This window comes from Oncorhynchus keta, chromosome 37 (assembly GCF_023373465.1).
Source record: "Oncorhynchus keta strain PuntledgeMale-10-30-2019 chromosome 37, Oket_V2, whole genome shotgun sequence".
NCBI lineage: Eukaryota > Metazoa > Chordata > Actinopteri > Salmoniformes > Salmonidae > Oncorhynchus > Oncorhynchus keta.
Window position 1 is genome coordinate 21,943,616 of NC_068457.1, and position 23,611 is coordinate 21,967,226.

The 23,611-nt window shown below is 45.5% G+C and overlaps 1 pseudogene; it reads right to left on the bottom strand.

The window, feature by feature from the left end:
• LOC127916744 (tensin-like) overlaps positions 1 to 23,611 on the bottom strand; it is a 182,866-nt pseudogene that overhangs the window by 74,779 nt on the left and 84,476 nt on the right.

Consider the following 23,611-nt stretch of genomic DNA (forward strand, 5'->3'; position numbering starts at 1 on the left):
GACAGAGGGAAGGAAGCCATTCAAGACATTTCAATACTATACGGACATAGCCCCTAGAATAGTTAAAAAACTTCAGAGTTGAACATGAACTTCTGACCCTGTGAGTGATTATTCTCAGAACAATCCCAGGACGTCACATAGATAGATGTGAGTGAGGAGAACCTGGGGTAACAACTCTGTTTGGTGTACCTTCACACGTCATACGTTCATAACACACACACATACACTTTAACCGACGGATGGGGGTTTTCCATTACTATAGACTGTCAGAAGAATAACACACATGCTGAGAAACCACTCTGTATGTGACCCTGTGTAGAGATTACCCCCTAACCAACCACTCTGTATGTGACCCTGTATAGAGATGACCCCCTAACCAACCACTCTGTATGTGACCCTGTATAGAGATTACCCCCTAACCAACCACTCTGTATGTGACCCTGTATAGAGATGACCCCCTAACCAACCACTCTGTATGTGACCCTGTATAGAGATTACCCCCTAACCAACCACTCTGTATGTGACCCTGTATAGAGATTACCCCCTAACCAACCACTCTGTATGTGACCCTGTGTAGAGATTACCCCCTTAACCAACCACTCTGTATGTGACCCTGTGTAGAGATTACCCCCTAACCAACCACTCTGTATGTGACCCTGTGTAGAGATTACCCCCTAACCAACCACTCTGTATGTGACCCTGTGTAGAGATTACCCCCTAACCAACCACTCTGTATGTGACCCTGTGTAGAGATGACCCCTAACCAACCACTCTGTATGTGACCCTGTGTAGAGATGACCCCCTAACCAACCACTCTGTATGTGACCCTGTGTAGAGATTACCCCCTAACCAACCACTCTGTATGTGACCCTGTGTAGAGATTACCCCCTAACCAACCACTCTGTATGTGACCCTGTATAGAGATTACCCCCTAACCAACCACTCTGTATGTGACCCTGTGTAGAGATTACCCCCTAACCAACCACTCTGTATGTGACCCTGTGTAGAGATTACCCCCTAACCAACCACTCTGTATGTGACTCTGTGTAGAGATTACCCCCTAACCAACCACTCTGTATGTGACCCTGTGTAGAGATTACCCCCTAACCAACCACTCTGTATGTGACCCTGTGTAGAGATGACCCCCTAACCAACCACTCTGTATGTGACTCTGTGTAGAGATTACCCCCTAACCAACCACTCTGTATGTGACCCTGTATAAAGATTACCCCCTAACCAACCACTCTGTATGTGACCCTGTGTAGAGATGACCCGCTAACCAACCACTCTGTATGTGACCCTGTATAAAGATTACCCCCTAACCAACCACTCTGTATGTGACCCTGTATAAAGATTACCCCCTAACCAACCACTCTGTATGTGACCCTGTGTATAGATTACCCCCTAACCAACCACTCTGTATGTGACCCTGTGTAGAGATTACCCCCTAACCAACCACTCTGTATGTGACCCTGTATAAAGATTACCCCCTAACCAACCACTCTGTATGTGACCCTGTGTAGAGATTACCCCCTAACCAACCACTCTGTATGTGACCCTGTGTAGAGATTACCCCCTAACCAACCACTCTGTATGTGACCATGTGTAGAGATGACCCCCTAACCAACCACTCTGTATGTGACCATGTGTAGAGATGACCCCCTAACCAACCACTCTGTATGTGACCCTGTATAAAGATTACCCCCTAACCAACCACTCTGTATGTGACCCTGTGTAGAGATTACCCCATAACCAACCACTCTGTATGTGACCCTGTGTAGAGATTACCCCCTTAACCAACCACTCTGTATGTGACCATGTGTAGAGATTACCCCCTAACCAACCACTCTGTATGTGACCCTGTGTAGAGATTACCCCATAACCAACCACTCTGTATGTGACCCTGTGTAGAGATTACCCCCTAACCAACCACTCTGTATGTGACCCTGTTTAGAGATTACCCCCTAACCAACCACTCTGTATGTGACCCTGTATAAAGATTACCCCCTAACCAACCACTCTGTATGTGACCCTGTGTAGAGATTACCCCCTAACCAACCACTCTGTATGTGACCCTGTGTAGAGATTACCCCCTAACCAACCACTCTGTATGTGACCATGTGTAGAGATGACCCCCTAACCAACCACTCTGTATGTGACCATGTGTAGAGATGACCCCTAACCAACCACTCTGTATGTGACCCTGTATAAAGATTACCCCTAACCAACCACTCTGTATGTGACCCTGTGTAGAGATTACCCCATAACCAACCACTCTGTATGTGACCCTGTGTAGAGATGACCCCCTAACCAACCACTCTGTATGTGACCCTGTATAAAGATTACCCCCTAACCAACCACTCTGTATGTGACCCTGTATAGAGATTACCCCTAACCAACCACTCTGTATGTGACCCTGTGTAGAGATGACCCCCTAACCAACCACTCTGTATGTGACCCTGTATAGAGATGACCCCCTAACCAACCACTCTGTATGTGACTCTGTGTAGAGATTACTCCCTAACCAACCACTCTGTATGTGACCCTGTGTAGAGATTACCCCCTAACCAACCACTCTGTGTGTGACCCTGTGTAGAGATTACCCCCCTAACCAACCATTCTGTATGTGACTCTGTGTAGAGATTACCCCCTAACCAACCACTCTGTATGTGACTCTGTGTAGAGATTACCCCCTAACCAACCACTCTGTATGTGACCCTGTGTAGAGATTACCCCTAACCAACCACTCTGTATGTGACCCTGTGTAGAGATGACCCCTAACCAACCACTCTGTATGTGACTCTGTGTAGAGATTACCCCTAACCAACCACTCTGTATGTGACCCTGTATAAAGATTACCCCTAACCAACCACTCTGTATGTGACCCTGTGTAGAGATGACCCGCTAACCAACCACTCTGTATGTGACCCTGTATAAAGATTACCCCCCCTAACCAACCACTCTGTATGTGACCCTGTATAAAGATTACCCCTAACCAACCACTCTGTATGTGACCCTGTGTATAGATTACCCCTAACCAACCACTCTGTATGTGACCCTGTGTAGAGATTACCCCCTAACCAACCACTCTGTATGTGACCCTGTATAAAGATTACCCCTAACCAACCACTCTGTATGTGACCCTGTGTAGAGATTACCCCTAACCAACCACTCTGTATGTGACCCTGTGTAGAGATTACCCCTAACCAACCACTCTGTATGTGACCATGTGTAGAGATGACCCCCTAACCAACCACTCTGTATGTGACCATGTGTAGAGATGACCCCTAACCAACCACTCTGTATGTGACCCTGTATAAAGATTACCCCTAACCAACCACTCTGTATGTGACCCTGTGTAGAGATTACCCCATAACCAACCACTCTGTATGTGACCCTGTGTAGAGATTACCCCCTTAACCAACCACTCTGTATGTGACCATGTGTAGAGATTACCCCCTAACCAACCACTCTGTATGTGACCCTGTGTAGAGATTACCCCATAACCAACCACTCTGTATGTGACCCTGTGTAGAGATTACCCCCTAACCAACCACTCTGTATGTGACCCTGTTTAGAGATTACCCCCTAACCAACCACTCTGTATGTGACCCTGTATAAAGATTACCCCCTAACCAACCACTCTGTATGTGACCCTGTATAAAGATTACCCCCTAACCAACCACTCTGTATGTGACCCTGTGTAGAGATTACCCCATAACCAACCACTCTGTATGTGACTCTCTGTAGAGATGCCCCCCTAACCAACCACTCTGTATGTGACCCTGTGTAGAGATTACCCCTTAACCAACCACTCTGTATGTGACCCTGTATAGAGATTACCCCCTAACCAACAACTCTGTATGTGACCCTGTGTAGAGATGACCCCCTAACCAACCACTCTGTATGTGACCCTGTATAAAGATTACCCCCTAACCAACCACTCTGTATGTGACCCTGTGTAGAGATTACCCCCTAACCAACCACTCTGTATGTGACCCTGTATAAAGATTACCCCCTAACCAACCACTCTGTATGTGACCCTGTGTAGAGATTACCCTCTAACCAACCACTCTGTATGTGACTCTGTGTAGAGATTACCCCCTAACCAACCACTCTGTATGTGACCCTGTATAAAGATTACCCAATAACCAACCACTCTGTATGTGACCCTGTGTAGAGATTACCCCCTAACCAACCACTCTGTATGTGACCCTGTGTAGAGATTACCCCATAACCAACCACTCTGTATGTGACCCTGTATAGAGATTACCCCGTAACCAACCACTCTGTATGTGACCCTGTGTAGAGATTACCCCTTAACCAACCACTCTGTATGTGACCCTGTATAAAGATTACCCAATAACCAACCACTCTGTATGTGACCCTGTGTAGAGATTACCCCTAACCAACCACTCTGTATGTGACCCTGTGTAGAGATTACCCCATAACCAACCACTCTGTATGTGACCCTGTATAGAGATTACCCCGTAACCAACCACTCTGTATGTGACCCTGTGTAGAGATTACCCCCTTACCAACCACTCTGTATGTGACCATGTATAGAGATTAGCCTGTAACCAACCACTCTGTATGTGACCCTGTGTAGAGATTACCCCCTAACCAACCACTCTGTATGTGACCCTGTATAAAGATTACCCCCTAACCAACCACTCTGTATGTGACCCTGTGTAGAGATTACCCCCCTAACCAACCACTCTGCATGTGACCCTGTATAGAGATTACCCCCTAACCAATCATTCTGTATGTGACCCTGTTTAGAGATTACCCCCTAACCAACCACTCTGTATGTGACCCTGTGTAGAGATTACCCCCTAACCAACCACTCTGTATGTGACCCTGTATAGAGATTACCCCCTAACCAACCACTCTGTATGTGACCCTGTGTAAAGATTACCCCCTAACCAACAACTCTGTATGTGACCCTGTGTAGAGATGACCCCCTAACCAACCACTCTGTATGTGACCCTGTATAGAGATTACCCCCTAACCAACCACTCTGCATGTGACCCTGTGTAGAGATTACCCCCTAACCAACCACTCTGTATGTGACCCTGTATAGAGATTACCCCCTAACCAACCACTCTGTATGTGACCCTGTGTAGAGATGACCCCCTAACCAACCACTCTGTATGTGACCCTGTGTAGAGATGACCCCCTAACCAACCACTCTGTATGTGACCCTGTATAAAGATTACCCCCTAACCAACCACTCTGTATGTGACCCTGTGTAGAGATTACCCCCTAACCAACCACTCTATATGTGACCCTGTGTAGAGATTACCCCCTAACCAACCACTCTGTATGTGACCCTGTATAGAGATTACCCCCTAACCAACCACTCTGTTTGTGACCCTGTATAGAGATTACCCCCTAACCAACCACTCTGTATGTGACCCTGTGTAGAGATTACCCCCTAACCAACCACTCTGTGTGTGACCCTGTGTAGAGATTACCCCCTAACCAACCACTCTGTATGTGACTCTGTGTAGAGATTACCCCCTAACCAACCACTCTGTATGTGACTCTGTGTAGAGATTACCCCCTAACCAACCACTCTGTATGTGACCCTGTGTAGAGATTACCCCCTAACCAACCACTCTGTATGTGACCCTGTGTAGAGATGACCCCCTAACCAACCACTCTGTATGTGACTCTGTGTAGAGATTACCCCCTAACCAACCACTCTGTATGTGACCCTGTATAAAGATTACCCCCTAACCAACCACTCTGTATGTGACCCTGTGTAGAGATGACCCCCTAACCAACCACTCTGTATGTGACCCTGTATAAAGATTACCCCCTAACCAACCACTCTGTATGTGACCCTGTATAAAGATTACCCCCTAACCAACCACTCTGTATGTGACCCTGTGTAGAGATTACCCCCTAACCAACCACTCTGTATGTGACCCTGTGTAGAGATTACCCCCTAACCAACCACTCTGTATGTGACCCTGTATAAAGATTACCCCCTAACCAACCACTCTGTATGTGACCCTGTGTAGAGATTACCCCCTAACCAACCACTCTGTATGTGACCCTGTGTAGAGATTACCCCCTAACCAACCACTCTGTATGTGACCATGTGTAGAGATGACCCCCTAACCAACCACTCTGTATGTGACCATGTGTAGAGATGACCCCCTAACCAACCACTCTGTATGTGACCCTGTATAAAGATTACCCCCTAACCAACCACTCTGTATGTGACCCTGTGTAGAGATTACCCCCTAACCAACCACTCTGTATGTGACCCTGTGTAGAGATTACCCCATAACCAACCACTCTGTATGTGACCCTGTGTAGAGATTACCCCCTAACCAACCACTCTGTATGTGACCCTGTTTAGAGATTACCCCCTAACCAACCACTCTGTATGTGACCCTGTATAAAGATTACCCCCTAACCAACCACTCTGTATGTGACCCTGTATAAAGATTACCCCTAACCAACCACTCTGTATGTGACCCTGTGTAGAGATTACCCCTAACCAACCACTCTGTATGTGACTCTCTGTAGAGATGCCCCCTAACCAACCACTCTGTATGTGACCCTGTGTAGAGATTACCCCTTAACCAACCACTCTGTATGTGACCCTGTATAGAGATTACCCCTAACCAACAACTCTGTATGTGACCCTGTGTAGAGATGACCCCTAACCAACCACTCTGTATGTGACCCTGTATAAAGATTACCCCTAACCAACCACTCTGTATGTGACCCTGTGTAGAGATTACCCCCTAACCAACCACTCTGTATGTGACCCTGTATAAAGATTACCCCTAACCAACCACTCTGTATGTGACCCTGTGTAGAGATTACCCTCTAACCAACCACTCTGTATGTGACTCTGTGTAGAGATTACCCCCTAACCAACCACTCTGTATGTGACCCTGTATAAAGATTACCCAATAACCAACCACTCTGTATGTGACCCTGTGTAGAGATTACCCCCTAACCAACCACTCTGTATGTGACCCTGTGTAGAGATTACCCCATAACCAACCACTCTGTATGTGACCCTGTATAGAGATTACCCCGTAACCAACCACTCTGTATGTGACCCTGTGTAGAGATTACCCCTTAACCAACCACTCTGTATGTGACCCTGTATAAAGATTACCCAATAACCAACCACTCTGTATGTGACCCTGTGTAGAGATTACCCCCTAACCAACCACTCTGTATGTGACCCTGTGTAGAGATTACCCCATAACCAACCACTCTGTATGTGACCCTGTATAGAGATTACCCCGTAACCAACCACTCTGTATGTGACCCTGTGTAGAGATTACCCCCCTTACCAACCACTCTGTATGTGACCATGTATAGAGATTAGCCTGTAACCAACCACTCTGTATGTGACCCTGTGTAGAGATTACCCCCTAACCAACCACTCTGTATGTGACCCTGTATAAAGATTACCCCCTAACCAACCACTCTGTATGTGACCCTGTGTAGAGATTACCCCCCTAACCAACCACTCTGCATGTGACCCTGTATAGAGATTACCCCCTAACCAATCATTCTGTATGTGACCCTGTTTAGAGATTACCCCCTAACCAACCACTCTGTATGTGACCCTGTTTAGAGATTACCCCCTAACCAACCAGACAGACAGACAGACAGACAGACAGACAGACAGACAGACAGACAGACAGACAGACAGACAGACAGACAGACAGACAGACAGGTACTAACATACAGACAGGTACTAACATACAGACAGAGAGAGACAGGCAGACAGGTACTAACATACAGACAGACAAAGACAGGCAGAGAGGTTGCAGTGACAGACCAAGTCTGTCTGTACCAAAAAGGGGTAGGGTGAAGTTAGACCTTAGACACTGATCTATGGTCAGTTTAGCATAAAGGTTAGGACACACTAACACACACATTGTGTACACACCGGCTTGGTAGGTGATCCGGTAGGTGCCACACATGCATCTGCGAGGACCTGTAGAGATAGAGAGAGAGGATCAGGTTAGGACACGAATCTCAGAATCCTCTATTTATCTATCTATCTCTATATCTATGTATATATATCAGGCATTTTGGGCAGGAGGTTGAGGGAAAGAGAGAGTGAGGGAGAGAGAGAGAGAGGGAGAGAGAGAGAGAGAGAGAGAGAGAGAGAGAGAGAGAGAGAGAGAGAGGGAGAGAGAGAGAGAGAGAGAGAGAGAGAGAGAGAGAGAGAGAGAGAGAGAGAGAGAGGGGATTGACATGTCTCTTGAATAGTACAGTATTTGCCAAATCACTCAGGACCTCACAGAAATAGTCTTAAGAGAATAAGAAAAATAAAGAATACAAGTAAACTGTTGGGAAAATACTGTGTGGTGGATGAACTACCTTCACCCCTTCCTCACACAACTATGACTATCATGTGGTCTAGATTTGATCAAACCTGGCACACAATTCTGATGACATTGATATCAAACAGTAAGAACAAGGAGGAGCATACCGATGCCATATCAAGGAGACTGAATTGAGTACTGACCATAAAATAGTATGTGTGTAATTGAGTACTGACTATATAATGGCTGTGTACAGACACAGTAAGCTGTTCTGACAGCTGATGCTTAAAGTTAGAGAGGGAGAAAGAAAGTGTTGGCTTTGGGGATGACCAGTGAAATATACCTGCTGGAGCGCTTGCTACGGGTGGGTATTGCTATGGTGACCAGTGAGCTGAGATAAGGCGGGGCTTTACCTAGCAAAGACTTATAGATGACCTGGAGCCAGTGTGTTTACTATATAATGGGTACGTACGTAATTGAGTACTGACCATATAATGGTATGTGGGTAACTGAGTACAGACTATATAATGGTATGTGCGTAATTGAGTACTGACTATATAATGGTATGTGCGTAATTGAGCACTGACTATATAATGGTATGTGCGTAATTGAGCACTGACTATATAATTGTATGTGCGTAATTGAGTACTGACTATATAATGGTATTTGTGTAATTGAGTACTGAATATATAATGCTATGTGTGTAATTGAGTACTGACTATATAATGGTATGTGTGTAATTGAGTACTGACTATATAATGGTATGTGTGTAATTGAGTACTGACTATATAATGGTATGTGTGTAATTGAGTACTGACTATATAATGGTATGTGTGTAATTGAGTACAGGCATTATAATTCCGTTAGGAAAATCCTTGGTTCATAGACTAGTTAAATTGCTCAATGACTCCATCACTGTATGAGCCACATGCACTAATCCATACTATATCCCCCCATCCTCCACACACACGCACGCACACACACACACACACACGCACGCACGCAAGCACGCACGCACGCACACACACACACACACACACACACACACACACACACACACACACACACGCACGCACGCACGCACGCACACACACACACACACACACACACACACACACACACACACACACACACACACACACACACACACACACACACACACACACACACACACACACACACACACACACACACACAGTGCAGTCAGGGGTTATAATGTCAGTGAGTACAGCTGAGAGAGAGAGAGCCATTGGTTTCAAAGTCAGTGTATCTGCCTCAGGTCCTAATGAAGCTCCAGCTGGAATAATAGGATTCGTGGTCTTCACTGCAGAACCAAAACACATCACACACCATCACACACCATCACACACCATCACACACCATCACACACCATCACACGCAGGAGAATAAACAGAACATACAAAGAGAGGGAGGGAAGAAACAGAACAGTAAATCCTATTTTATTGAAGTTTTACTGGTGCAGGATTAAGCAACAAGCTACTGTGCTTCTGACAAATAGACTACATGAATAACACCCTGACATCAGAAAAAGGTCACTTTCAGTAGCTGCACTTAGTTATTGTCAACAACACAAACGAAAGTATAGATGTAGGATCTTCATTTGATCCAGTTTGCAACAGCAGGAAAATAATCCTGCAGCAACAGGACATGTGTATTATTATGTGGAATATCATGAATGTTTTTAGAGGTTGATACATTTTTTTGAAAGGGGAAATCAAGTGTAGAATAGAGATCAGGGGGGCGATCAGGGGAAGAACATGGATTATTCAAGAGAGGTTGATCATGACGTTATTATCGGTGTGTCCTCAAATAGATTGTGATGTCACGTAACTCAGTTAGGATCTATTTTTGCATTGTTTACTTCAGTTTATTTGAGTAAATACTTTCTATAACGCTTATTTAGCTTAAAACGGCATTGTTGGTTAAGGGCTCGTAAGTAAGCATTTCACTGTAAGGTATTCGGCGCATGTGACAAATACAATTTGGTTTAATAGTGAGTCAGCATAATCAATATTGAATTAGCGATTGTCTTCATGATAGAGACTGCATATCGCTGTAACGGCTCTCGTCGAAAGGAGTGGACCAAAGCGCAGCGTGGAAAGTGTTCATGATTTTTATTATCAAAAAACACTCAAACAAAATAACAAAAGGCGAAAACGAAAGCGCACAGTTCTGTCAGGTAACAGACACTAAACAGAAAACAAGACCCCACAAAACCCAAAAGGAAAATGACAACTGATATATGATCCCCAATCAGAGACAACGATAAACAGCTGCCTCTGATTGGGAACCACACACGGCCAAAAACAAAGAAATATAAAACATAGACTTTCCCACCCGAGTCACACCCTGACCTAACCAAACATAGAGAATAATAAGGATCTCTAAGGTCAGGGCGTGACAATCGCACTGCTCTCAGGTAACACTGCAAGTCCTGCTGTCACACAACTCAGTTATGTATCTTCATGGAATCACTACTGAGTTAGTTAGATATCACAGGCATGGTCCAGACAAAAAGCTTTCACTCTCTGCTTCCCTGTTTCTTCCCAAATTCTAAAAATGTTCTTTTTCAGTCATGTCAACAGGATGTTTTCCAGGCGAACAGCAACATCAATGATGGGCTGTGATTGTGTGTGTGCGTGCGTCTGTGTGCATGCTTGCTTGCTTACATGTGTGTGTGCGTGTTTATACGTGTGTGTGTGTGTGTGCATGCTTGCTTGCTTATGCGTGCGTGTGTGTGTGTGTGTGTGTGTGTGTGTGTGTGTGTGTGTGTGTGTGTGTGTGTGTGTGTGTGTGTGTGTGTGTGTGTGTGTGTGTGTGTGTGTGTGTGTGTGTGTGTGTGTGTGTGTGTGTGTGTGTTTGTGTGACTGTCAGCGGATGTTTGTGAGCAGTGAGATGACAGTATCAGTGGACAGCAGACACACAGAGGAAGGAAGCCCTGGTAATCAGTTTGTTATTGAGAGACTGATGCCTAATTGACAGACTAATTACAAGCTCCAGTCTGTGTTGTGTTGTTACGTTTCACCTCACTACTGATTATGGCTGTATGGTTAAAGTGAAAATCAAAAACCCATCTTTGGTCCACTGGTCCACTGTTGAGCAGCCACGTCATCATGATGATGTCTTTTATATTCAGTCCAATATCTTGACAACTTGACTGCTGACATGCAAAACATTTTGGGACTGTATCAACAGTGGGCTAATGACAAAAATACCAAAATATTAAATCATAGCCAAGCCCAACATTTACCTGTGTTGACCTTTACTGACTAACCCTAACTACGTACACACAGGCATGAACGAGAGAGAGAAGCGCGGAGAGAGTGAGTGACAGGGAGAAACAGAGAAAGGGAATACGAGAGAAACGAGAGAAGAAAAAAAGAGAAAAACGTGGGAGGCTGTAACCCATCCAATGTGCTCTGTGTGTTAAGCTCTGTCTAACTCTACAAGCTCTGTGTGTTAAGCTCTGTCTAACTCTACAAGCTCTGTGTGTTAAGCTCTGTCTAACTCTACAAGCTCTGTGTGTTAAGCTCTGTCTAACTCTACAAGCTCTGTGTGTTAAGCTCTGTCTAACTCTACAAGCTCTGTGTGTTAAGCTCTGTCTAACTCTACAAGCTCTGTGTGTTAAGCCCTGTCTAACTCTACAAGCTCTGTTTGTTAAGCTCTGTCTAACTCTACAAGCTCTGTGTGTTAAGCTCTGTCTAACTCTACAAGCTCTGTGTGTTAAGCTCTGTCTAACTCTACAAGCTCTGTGTGTTAAGCCCTGTCTAACTCTACAAGCTCTGTGTGTTAAGCTCTGTCTAACTCTACAAGCTCTGTGTGTTAAGCTCTGTCTAACTCTACAAGCTCTGTGTGTTAAGCTCTGTCTAACTCTACAAGCTCTGTGTGTTAAGCTCTGTCTAACTCTACAAGCTCTGTGTGTTAAGCTCTGTCTAACTCTACAAGCTCTGTGTGTTAAGCTCTGTCTAACTCTACAAGCTCTGTGTGTTAAGCTCTGTCTAACTCTACAAGCTCTGTGTGTTAAGCTCTGTCTAACTCTACAAGCTCTGTGTGTTAAGCTCTGTCTAACTCTACAAGCTCTGTGTGTTAAGCTCTGTCTAACTCTACAAGCTCTGTGTGTTAAGTTAAGCTCTGTCTAACTCTACAAGCTCTGTGTGTTAAGCTCTGTCTAACTCTACAAGCTCTGTGTGTTAAGCTCTGTCTAACTCTACAAGCTCTGTGTGTTAAGCTCTGTCTAACTCTACAAGCTCTGTGTGTTAAGCTCTGTCTAACTCTACAAGCTCTGTTTGTTAAGCTCTGTCTAACTCTACAAGCTCTGTGTGTTAAGCTCTGTCTAACTCTACAAGCTCTGTGTGTTAAGCTCTGTCTAACTCTACAAGCTCTGTGTGTTAAGCTCTGTCTAACTCTACAAGCTCTGTGTGTTAAGCTCTGTCTAACTCTACAAGCTCTGTGTGTTAAGCTCTGTCTAACTCTACAAGCTCTGTTTGTTAAGCTCTGTCTAACTCTACAAGCTCTGTGTGTTAAGCTCTGTCTAACTCTACAAGCTCTGTGTGTTAAGCTCTGTCTAACTCTACAAGCTCTGTGTTAAGCTCTGTCTAACTCTACAAGCTCTGTGTGTTAAGCTCTGTCTAACTCTACAAGCTCTGTGTGTTAAGCTCTGTCTAACTCTACAAGCTCTGTTTGTTAAGCTCTGTCTAACTCTACAAGCTCTGTGTGTTAAGCTCTGTCTAACTCTACAAGCTCTGTTTGTTCAGCTCTGTCTAACTCTACAAGCTCTGTGTGTTAAGCTCTGTCTAACTCTACAAGCTCTGTTTGTTAAGCCCAGAACATTAGCTAAGATTCCCATTAAGTTTAAGTTAGGGTATTATCTAACATTAGGATAATACCATCCCAAAAACACTCAAAAACATTCAGAAAAAGTTTTAAATTAAATTTCCTTGAAATGTTCTAACATTCACAAAAATGTTGTGCCCAACATCTGTAACAACCACCACAGAACGTTCCCCAAACGTTGTCATTAGGTTTCCAGGTAATGTAACAACATGTACCAGTAATGTATTTAGAACACACTGCTGCCACAAAATGTGAGAACAATGTTCTGGGAACGTTCTTACAACATCAGGCAAATGTTTTCTACAAATCATCAACACAACTGGACAGTTTCTGTGTTATGAGAAAGATTGCCGCAACCAAACGAATGTCCTGGAAACTTTCACAGAACAAATGTTGGTGCACACCCAGACCATCCATCTGCTGTGTATAATGATGATCTGAGGAGACAGATGGAGGCGAGATCACATGATTTCGAGGAACGATGACTAACGTTAGAACATACTGTACGAATCACGTTTAAGTGACAAGGCATTTGTTTTTTCGTTACTTCAGTCATCATGAAACTGTCACCAAAGGATGCCGTGTTAATGATTGGCAATAGAATCATTGTTCTGATGATAAGCTGACGTTCCCTCAACGTATATATAGGTGTGCTGTCTGGATGTTATTGCCTAAACGGCTACAGAAGATCATCAGCACCCCTAGGAAAAACTCACAGCAACGGGTGACTTTTCGGAGGATTTCTCGGTTGCTATAGCAACAGGGAGAGTGCATAACGGTGGGCTGACATTTGTTTGACTAAGTCCAGATTGATCTATCCTAGCAGAGCCCAGTGAATCCACATATTACACTGTAACTACTATGGACCTGGATGGGAGGGGCGTACATGAGAGACAGACAGAGAAACTCAGAAGAGTTTGTGTGTGTGTGCGTTAATATGACTGTGTGCGTTAATGTGTGTGTGGTGTGTGTGTGTGTGTGCGTTAATGTGTGTGTGGTGTGTGTGTGTGTGCCTGTGTCTCTAAAATGTATGAAACTAGGGTCGGGCACCCAGGGGCCCCCTCACAGAGTCAGTTAATGTGTGCTGTTTAAACCCTCTATACCTACTAACTGGAGCTGAGACTGACACAGATAAATCACTGTAGGGGCCCCTGTGGCCCCCGGCCTATCAGTCTGAGGAGCCTTCTTCCTTTATTCACAGCTGACAGCAAACAGTTCTCAGCACCACTCAGCACCGTGGTACTCAGCCATCCCACTGAAGGAGATGTGGCTCAGCACTGTGGTACTCAGGCCTTCAGCCATCCCAGTGAAGGAGATGTGGCTCAGCACTGTGGTACTCAGGCCTTCAGCCACCCCAGTGAAGGAGATGTGGCTCAGCACTGTGGTACTCAGGCCTTCAGCCACCCCAGTGAAGGAGATGTGGCGTCCTCTCTAAAAGGTCAGGCCTGGGAAAGTGCACAGGCGTAGGTTTTATCAGAGACGGACAGGCATATTAAAAAAGACAGACTGAGAGATACAGAGAGAGAAGAAAGGACCAACATAGATAAAGAGACAGACATACTGTACAGACAGACATGCATACATACAGATATGGGGGTAAAAACAGACAGACAGACAGCCAGACAGACAGACAGACAGACAGACAGACAGACAGACAGACAGACAGACAGACAGACAGACAGACAGACAGACAGACAGACAGACAGACATGCATACATACAGATATGGGGGTAAAAACAGACAGACAGACAGACAGACAGACAGACAGACAGACAGACAGACAGACAGACAGACAGACAGACAGACAAAAACAGCCTGACAGCTCGAGAGACAAACAGATAAAACCAAAAAAACATTCACACCAACTCAAAGCTAATCTGCGTCATCTCCTCAATTTAGCCTCATAGCGCATTCTTACGACATCGCTATGGAACCTAGTGAACAATACCGAAGCAGATACATCCATATATGGCAGATGGAATCTGAGTCCCAGACTGGACTAATATGGATCTACTGGGCTTAGGACCCACTCAGACTGGACTAATATGGATCTACTGGGCTTAGGACCCACTCAGACTGGACTAATATGGATCTACTGGGCTTAGGACCCACTCAGACTGGACTAATATGGATCTACTGGGCTTAGGACCCACACAGACTGGACTAATATGGATCTACTGGGCTTAGGACCCACTCAGACTGGACTAATGTGGATATACCAGGCGTAGGACCCACTCAGACTGGACTAATGTGGATATACCAGGCTTAGGACCCACTCAGACTGGACTAATGTGGATATACCGGGCTTAGGACCCACTCAGACTGGACTAATGTGGATATACCGGGCTTAGGACCCACTCAGACTGGACTAATGTGGATATACCAGGCTTAGGACCCACTCAGACTGGACTAATGTGGATATACCAGGCTTAGGACCCACTCAGACTGGACTAATGTGGATATACCGGGCTTAGGACCCACTCAGACTGGACTAATGTGGATATACCAGGCTTAGGACCCACTCAGACTGGACTAATGTGGATATACCAGGCTTAGGACCCACTCAGACTGGACTAATGTGGATATACCAGGCTTAGGACCCACTCAGACTGGACTAATGTGGATATACCAGGCTTAGGACCCACTCAGACTGGACTAATGTGGATATACCAGGCTTAGGACCCACTCAGACTGGACTAATGTGGATATACCGGGCTTAGGACCCACTCAGACTGGACTAATGTGGATATACCGGGCTTAGGACCCACTCAGACTGGACTAATGTGGATATACCGGGCTTAGGACCCACTCAGACTGGACTAATGTGGATATACCGGGCTTAGGACCCACTCAGACTGGACTAATGTGGATATACCAGGCTTAGGACCCACTCAGACTGGACTAATGTGGATATACCGGGCTTAGGACCCACTCAGACTGGACTAATGTGGATATACCGGGCTTAGGACCCACTCAGACTGGAAGGAAGACAAAAGTACTGCAGCCTCCCAGGTATCCGCCTGCACACTTTTCAAAGCCATGCCAGACGTGTCTGTTTTACAGCCATCTTAGTGGTTTTTCTCTCTGTTTTAAGGTCCAAAGCCTGTAAAATAACATTGTTTTGTTGAGTCACTCTGGCTCTGTGCTGGTGAGGGAGAGAGAGAGAGAGAGAGAGAGTGAGAGAGAGAGAGAGAGAGAGAGAGAGAGAGAGAGAGAGAGAGAGAGAGAGAGAGAGAGAGAGAGAGAGGGAGAGGGAAAGGTAGAGGGAGAGGGAGAGGGAGAGGGAGAGGGAGAGGGAGAAGAGGGAGAGGGAGATAGAGAGAGTGTGAGAGAGAGAGAGAGAGAGAGAGAGAGAGAGAGAGAGAGAGAGAGAGAGAGAGAGAGAGAGAGAGAGAGAGGGAAGGGAAAGGGAAAGGGAAAGGTAGAGGGAGAGGGAGAGGGAGAGGGAGAGGAGAGGGAGAGGGAGAGGGAGAGGGAGAAGAGGGAGAGGGAGAGAGAGAGGGAGAGGGAGAGGGAGAAGAGGGAGAGGGAGAAGAGGGAGAGGGAGAGGGAGAGGGAGAGGGAGGGAGAGGGAGAGGGAGAGGGAGAGGGAGAGGGAGAAGAGGGAGAGGGAGAGAGAGAGGGAGAGGGAGAGGGAGAAGAGGGAGAGGGAGAAGAGGGAGAGGGAGAGGGAGAGGGAGAGGGAGAGGGAGAGGGGGGACCCATACATGGCGTTGGGCCAAGGGAAGAACGGACACATACCCCTGGCATGGGAGCCAGAAGCAGCAAAGGAGAGGGGAAGGGAGGGAGGTGTGTCTGAGTTGACCATAACAAATATGCCATGCCTTGTACACAAGTACCACAAGTTCTCTATTGTAGAGGAGAGGGTGAGAGAGTCCAGCGAGGGGTTCATCTGTCCAGTCACGAGGAGGTCTTAGAAGGAACTGAGGCAGAACCAGACCCCCAGACAGCTAGCCAACCAGCCTGCATTTCTCTCAATCCCACCCCAGAAAAAGTGTCTCATATGGGGTTTAGTGGAGCAAAGCATTGCTCGTGGGGAGTCTTTCCACAGCACAGTATATCCACACTCCATATATCCACAGGAGATCTGGCTGAATCACAAGTGGCTTCCTCTCCCAAAGAACACAACTCCAACTATCTGGGTGTATAATATAGGGTAGACAAGCTGGCAGTATACTGCCTGACTCAAATCCATTTTCCCTGTGCAAAACCAAGCTTGGATTCTGATTGCTATGAAAAAAAGTGAAGGAATGTATAAATTCCCACCACCCAGACGCGTGGGCTTACAACAGGTTGGAACAAGCAGCCTTCCAGCGTACTGTACGCCAAGAAAACATTTCGCTTTCAGCTCCATACAGCACAGTGCTAAGAGAGATTCAGCTCTGTACAACACAGTGTTAAGAGAGGTTCAGCTACATACAACACAGTGCTAAGAGAGATTCAGCTCCATACAACACAGTACCAAGAGAGATTCAGCTCAATACAACACAGTGCGAAGAGAGATTCAGCTCCATACAACACAGTGCGAAGAGAGATTCAGCTCCATACAACACAGTACCAAGAGAGATTCAGCTCCATACAACACAGTGCGAAGAGAGATTCAGCTCCATACAACACAGTGCTAAGAGAGATTCAGCTCCATACAGCACAGTGCTAAGAGAGATTCAGCTCCATACAACACAGTGCTAAGAGAGATTCAGCTCCATACAACACAGTGCGAAGAGAGATTCAGCTCCATACAACACAGTGCTAAGAGAGATTCAGCTCCATACAACACAGTACCAAGAGAGATTCAGCTCCATACAACACAGTGCTAAGAGAGATTCAGCTCCATACAACACAGTGCTAAGAGAGATTCAGCTCCATACAACACAGTACCAAGAGAGATTCAGCTCCATACAACACAGTGCTGAGACTCAGCTCCGTACAACACAGTGCGAAGAGAGATTCAGCTCCATACAACACAGTGCTAAGAGAGATTCAGCTCCATTCAACACAGTGCCAAGAGAGATTCAGCTCCATACAACACAGTGCGAAGAGAGATTCAGCTCCATACAACACAGTACCAAGAGAGATTCAGCTCAATACAACACAGTGCGAAGAGAGATTCAGCTCCATACAACACAGTGCGAAGAGAGATTCAGCTCCATACAACACAGTACCAAGAGAGATTCAGCTCCATACAACATAGTGCGAAGAGAGATTCAGCTCCATACAACACAGTGCTAAGAGAGATTCAGCTCCATACAGCACAGTGCTAAGAGAGATTCAGCTCCATACAACACAGTGCTAAGAGAGATTCAGCTCCATACAACACAGTGCGAAGAGAGATTCAGCTCCATACAACACAGTGCTAAGAGAGATTCAGCTCCATACAACACAGTACCAAGAGAGATTCAGCTCCATACAACACAGTGCTAAGAGAGATTCAGCTCCATACAACACAGTGCTAAGAGAGATTCAGCTCCATACAACACAGTACCAAGAGAGATTCAGCTCCATACAACACAGTGCTGAGACTCAGCTCCGTACAACACAGTGCGAAGAGAGATTCAGCTCCATACAACACAGTGCTAAGAGAGATTCAGCTCCATTCAACACAGTGCCAAGAGAGATTCAGCTCCATACAACACAGTGCGAAGAGAGATTCAGCTCCATACAACACAGTGCTAAGAGAGATTCAGCTCCATTCAACACAGTGCCAAGAGAGATTCAGCTCCATACAACACAGTGTTAAGAGAGATTCAGCTCCATACAACACAGTGCTAAGAGAGATTCAGCTCCATTCAACACAGTGCCAAGAGAGATTCAGCTCCATACAACACAGTGCGAAGAGAGATTCAGCTCCATACAACACAGTGCTAAGAGAGATTCAGCTCCATACAGCACAGTGCTAAGAGAGATTCAGCTCCATACAACACAGTACCAAGAGAGATTCAGCTCCATACAACACAGTGCGAAGAGAGATTCAGCTCCATTCAACACAGTAGTACTAAGAGAGATTCAGCTCCATACAACACAGTGCTAAGAGAGATTCAGCTCCATACAACACAGTACTAAGAGAGATTCAGCTCCATACAACACAGTGCTAAGAGAGATTTAGCTCCGTACAACACAGTGCTAAGAGAGATTCAGCTGTGTACAACACAGTGCTAAGAGAGATTCAGCTCCATACAACACAGTGCTAAGAGAGATTTAGCTCCGTACAACACAGTGCTAAGAGAGATTCAGCTCTGTACAACACAGTGCTAAGAGAGATTCAGCTCCATACAACACTGTGCTAAGAGATTTAGCTCCATACAACACAGTGCCAAGAGAGGTTCAGCTCCATACAACACAGTGTTAAGAGTGATTCAGCTCCATACAACACAGTGCCAAGAGAGATTCAGCTCCATACAACACAGTGTTAAGAGTGATTCAGCTCCATACAACACAGTGCTAAGAGAGATTCAGCTCCATTCAACACAGTGCCAAGAGATATTCAGCTCCATACAACACAGTGCTAAGAGAGATTCAGCTCCATTCAACACAGTGCCAAGAGAGATTCAGCTCCATACAACACAGTGCTAAGAGAGATTCAGCTCCGTACAACACAGTGTTAAGAGTGATTCAGCTCCATACAACACAGGGCTAAGAGAGATTCAGCTCCATACAACACAGTGTTAAGAGTGATTCAGCTCCATACAACACAGTACCAAGAGAGATTCAGCTCCATACAACACAGTGCTAAGAGAGATTCAGCTCCATACAACCCAGTGCTAAGAGAGATTCAGCTCCATACAACACAGTGCCAAGAGAGATTCAGCTCCATACAACACAGTGTTAAGAGTGATTCAGCTCCATACAACACAGGGCTAAGACATTCAGCTCCGTACAACACAGTGCTAAGAGAGATTCAGCTCCATACAACACAGTGCCAAGAGAGATTCAGCTCCATACAACACAGTGCGAAGAGAGATTCAGCTCCATACAACACAGTGCTAAGAGAGATTCAGCTCCATACAACACAGTGCTAAGAGAGATTCAGCTCCATTCAACACAGTGCCAAGAGAGATTCAGCTCCATACAACACAGTGTTAAGAGAGATTCAGCTCCATACAACACAGTACCAAGAGAGATTCAGCTCTATACAACACAGTGTTAAGAGTGATTCAGCTCCATACAACACAGTGCCAAGAGAGATTCAGCTCCATACAACACAGTGTTAAGAGTGATTCAGCTCCATACAACACAGTGCTAAGAGAGATTCAGCTCCATTCAACACAGTGCCAAGAGATATTCAGCTCCATACAACACAGTGCTAAGAGAGATTCAGCTCCATTCAACACAGTGCCAAGAGAGATTCAGCTCCATACAACACAGTGCTAAGAGAGATTCAGCTCCGTACAACACAGTGTTAAGAGTGATTCAGCTCCATACAACACAGGGCTAAGAGAGATTCAGCTCCATACAACACAGTGTTAAGAGTGATTCAGCTCCATACAACACAGTACCAAGAGAGATTCAGCTCCATACAACACAGTGCTAAGAGAGATTCAGCTCCATACAACACAGTGCTAAGAGAGATTCAGCTCCATACAACACAGTGCCAAGAGAGATTCAGCTCCATACAACACAGTGTTAAGAGTGATTCAGCTCCATACAACACAGGGCTAAGACATTCAGCTCCGTACAACACAGTGCTAAGAGAGATTCAGCTCCATACAACACAGTACCAAGAGAGATTCAGCTCCATACAACACAGTGTTAAGAGTGATTCAGCTCCATACAACACAGTGCCAAGAGAGATTCAGCTCCATAGAACACAGTGTTAAGAGTGATTCAGCTCCATACAACACAGTGCTAAGAGAGATTCAGCTCCATTCAACACAGTGCCAAGAGATATTCAGCTCCATACAACACAGTGCTAAGAGAGATTCAGCTCCATTCAACACAGTGCCAAGAGAGATTCAGCTCCATACAACACAGTGCTAAGAGAGATTCAGCTCCGTACAACACAGTGTTAAGAGTGATTCAGCTCCATACAACACAGGGCTAAGAGAGATTCAGCTCCATACAACACAGTGTTAAGAGTGATTCAGCTCCATACAACACAGTACCAAGAGAGATTCAGCTCCATACAACACAGTGCTAAGAGAGATTCAGCTCCATACAACACAGTGCTAAGAGAGATTCAGCTCCATACAACACAGTGCCAAGAGAGATTCAGCTCCATACAACACAGTGTTAAGAGTGATTCAGCTCCATACAACACAGGGCTAAGACATTCAGCTCCGTACAACACAGTGCTAAGAGAGATTCAGCTCCATACAACACAGTGCCAAGAGAGATTCAGCTCCATACAACACAGTGCGAAGAGAGATTCAGCTCCATACAACACAGTGCTAAGAGAGATTCAGCTCCATACAACACAGTGCTAAGAGAGATTCAGCTCCATTCAACACAGTGCCAAGAGAGATTCAGCTCCATACAACACAGTGTTAAGAGAGATTCAGCTCCATACAACACAGTGCTAAGAGAGATTCAGCTCCATACAACACAGTGCCAAGAGAGATTCAGCTCCATACAACACAGTGCGAAGAGAGATTCAGCTCCATACAACACAGTGCTAAGAGAGATTCAGCTCCATACAACACAGTACCAAGAGAGATTCAGCTCCATACAACACAGTGCTAAGAGAGATTCAGCTCCGTACAACACAGTGCTAAGAGAGATTCAGCTCCGTACAACACAGTGCTAAGAGAGATTCAGCTCCATACAACACAGTGCCAAGAGAGATTCAGCTCCATACAACACAGTGCGAAGAGAGATTCAGCTCCATACAACACAGTGCTAAGAGAGATTCAGCTCCATACAACACAGTGCTAAGAGAGATTCAGCTCCATTCAACACAGTGCCAAGAGAGATTCAGCTCCATACAACACAGTGTTAAGAGAGATTCAGCTCCATACAACACAGTGCTAAGAGAGATTCAGCTCCATACAACACAGTGCCAAGAGAGATTCAGCTCCATACAACACAGTGCTAAGAGAGATTCAGCTCCATACAACACAGTGCTAAGAGAGATTCAGCTCCATACAACACAGTACCAAGAGAGATTCAGCTCCATACAACACAGTGCTAAGAGAGATTCAGCTCCATACAACACAGTGCCAAGAGAGATTCAGCTCCATACAACACAGTGCTAAGAGAGATTCAGCTCCATACAACACAGTGCCAAGAGAGATTCAGCTCCATACAACACAGTGCTAAGAGAGATTCAGCTCCATACAACACAGTACCAAGAGAGATTCAGCTCCATACAACACAGTGCTAAGAGAGATTCAGCTCCATACAACACAGTGCTAAGAGAGATTCAGCTCCATACAACACAGTGCTAAGAGAGATTCAGCTCCATACAACACAGTGCTAAGAGAGATTCAGCTCCATACAACACAGTGCCAAGAGAGATTCAGCTCCATACAACACAGTGCTAAGAGAGATTCAGCTCCATACAACACAGTGCCAAGAGAGATTCAGCTCCATACATCACAGTGCGAAGAGAGATTCAGCTCCATACAACACAGTGCTAAGAGAGATTCAGCTCCATACAACACAGTACCAAGAGAGATTCAGCTCCATACAACACAGTGCTAAGAGAGATTCAGCTCCGTACAACACAGTGCTAAGAGAGATTCAGCTCCGTACAACACAGTGCTAAGAGAGATTCAGCTCCATACAACACAGTGCCAAGAGAGATTCAGCTCCGTACAACACAGTGCGGCATACTTGGCTGCTTCTATACTTCAGAATTATTAATAGCCACTAAATACCACACAGACAGAACAACTATGACGATGACAGATTCTGTTAGAAGTTGTAGTTAGGCACTGATCTAGGATCAGTATACATTCTCACAAACCCTAACCAGAAGCATTAGGGAGAGACCTCAGATCAGCATCTAGGGTTGCCTGACGACTCAACCTGAATTTAATTCAGCTGCTCTATCGATCGCTTCATACATTCAAACGGAAACTGCCATCCTAGAAGTTGTTCGTGTGACTTCCAAATGAGGGGAGTTGTACAAAACAACTTCATATGCGATTGGATTGTCTCTAACAAATCAACGTTGATAACGTCATCATGTAGGCCAGCTCTGGCCCAACCCATCGGTTTCTCAAACCAATCAGAACATTCAGAATGTATTTGCATTCTAGAAATCATCGGGGAGGGAGGCCAATCCAGGCACATGGCGGAGAAGAAACATCAGTTGGACAGAGCGATGTGAAAGGGTATCCAGGCAACATCTAGGGGAAACGTCACACTACTTCTAAATGGTGAGTATGGGTGGAGATGTCGTCAGGGAGAAATATCTTTTCATTGGCTCCCATGAAAAAGAATCTTGCCGATCGAACCGCATTTGGGATTCCTGAAGCCTTCGCCTGCCCACACAAGAGAAACTG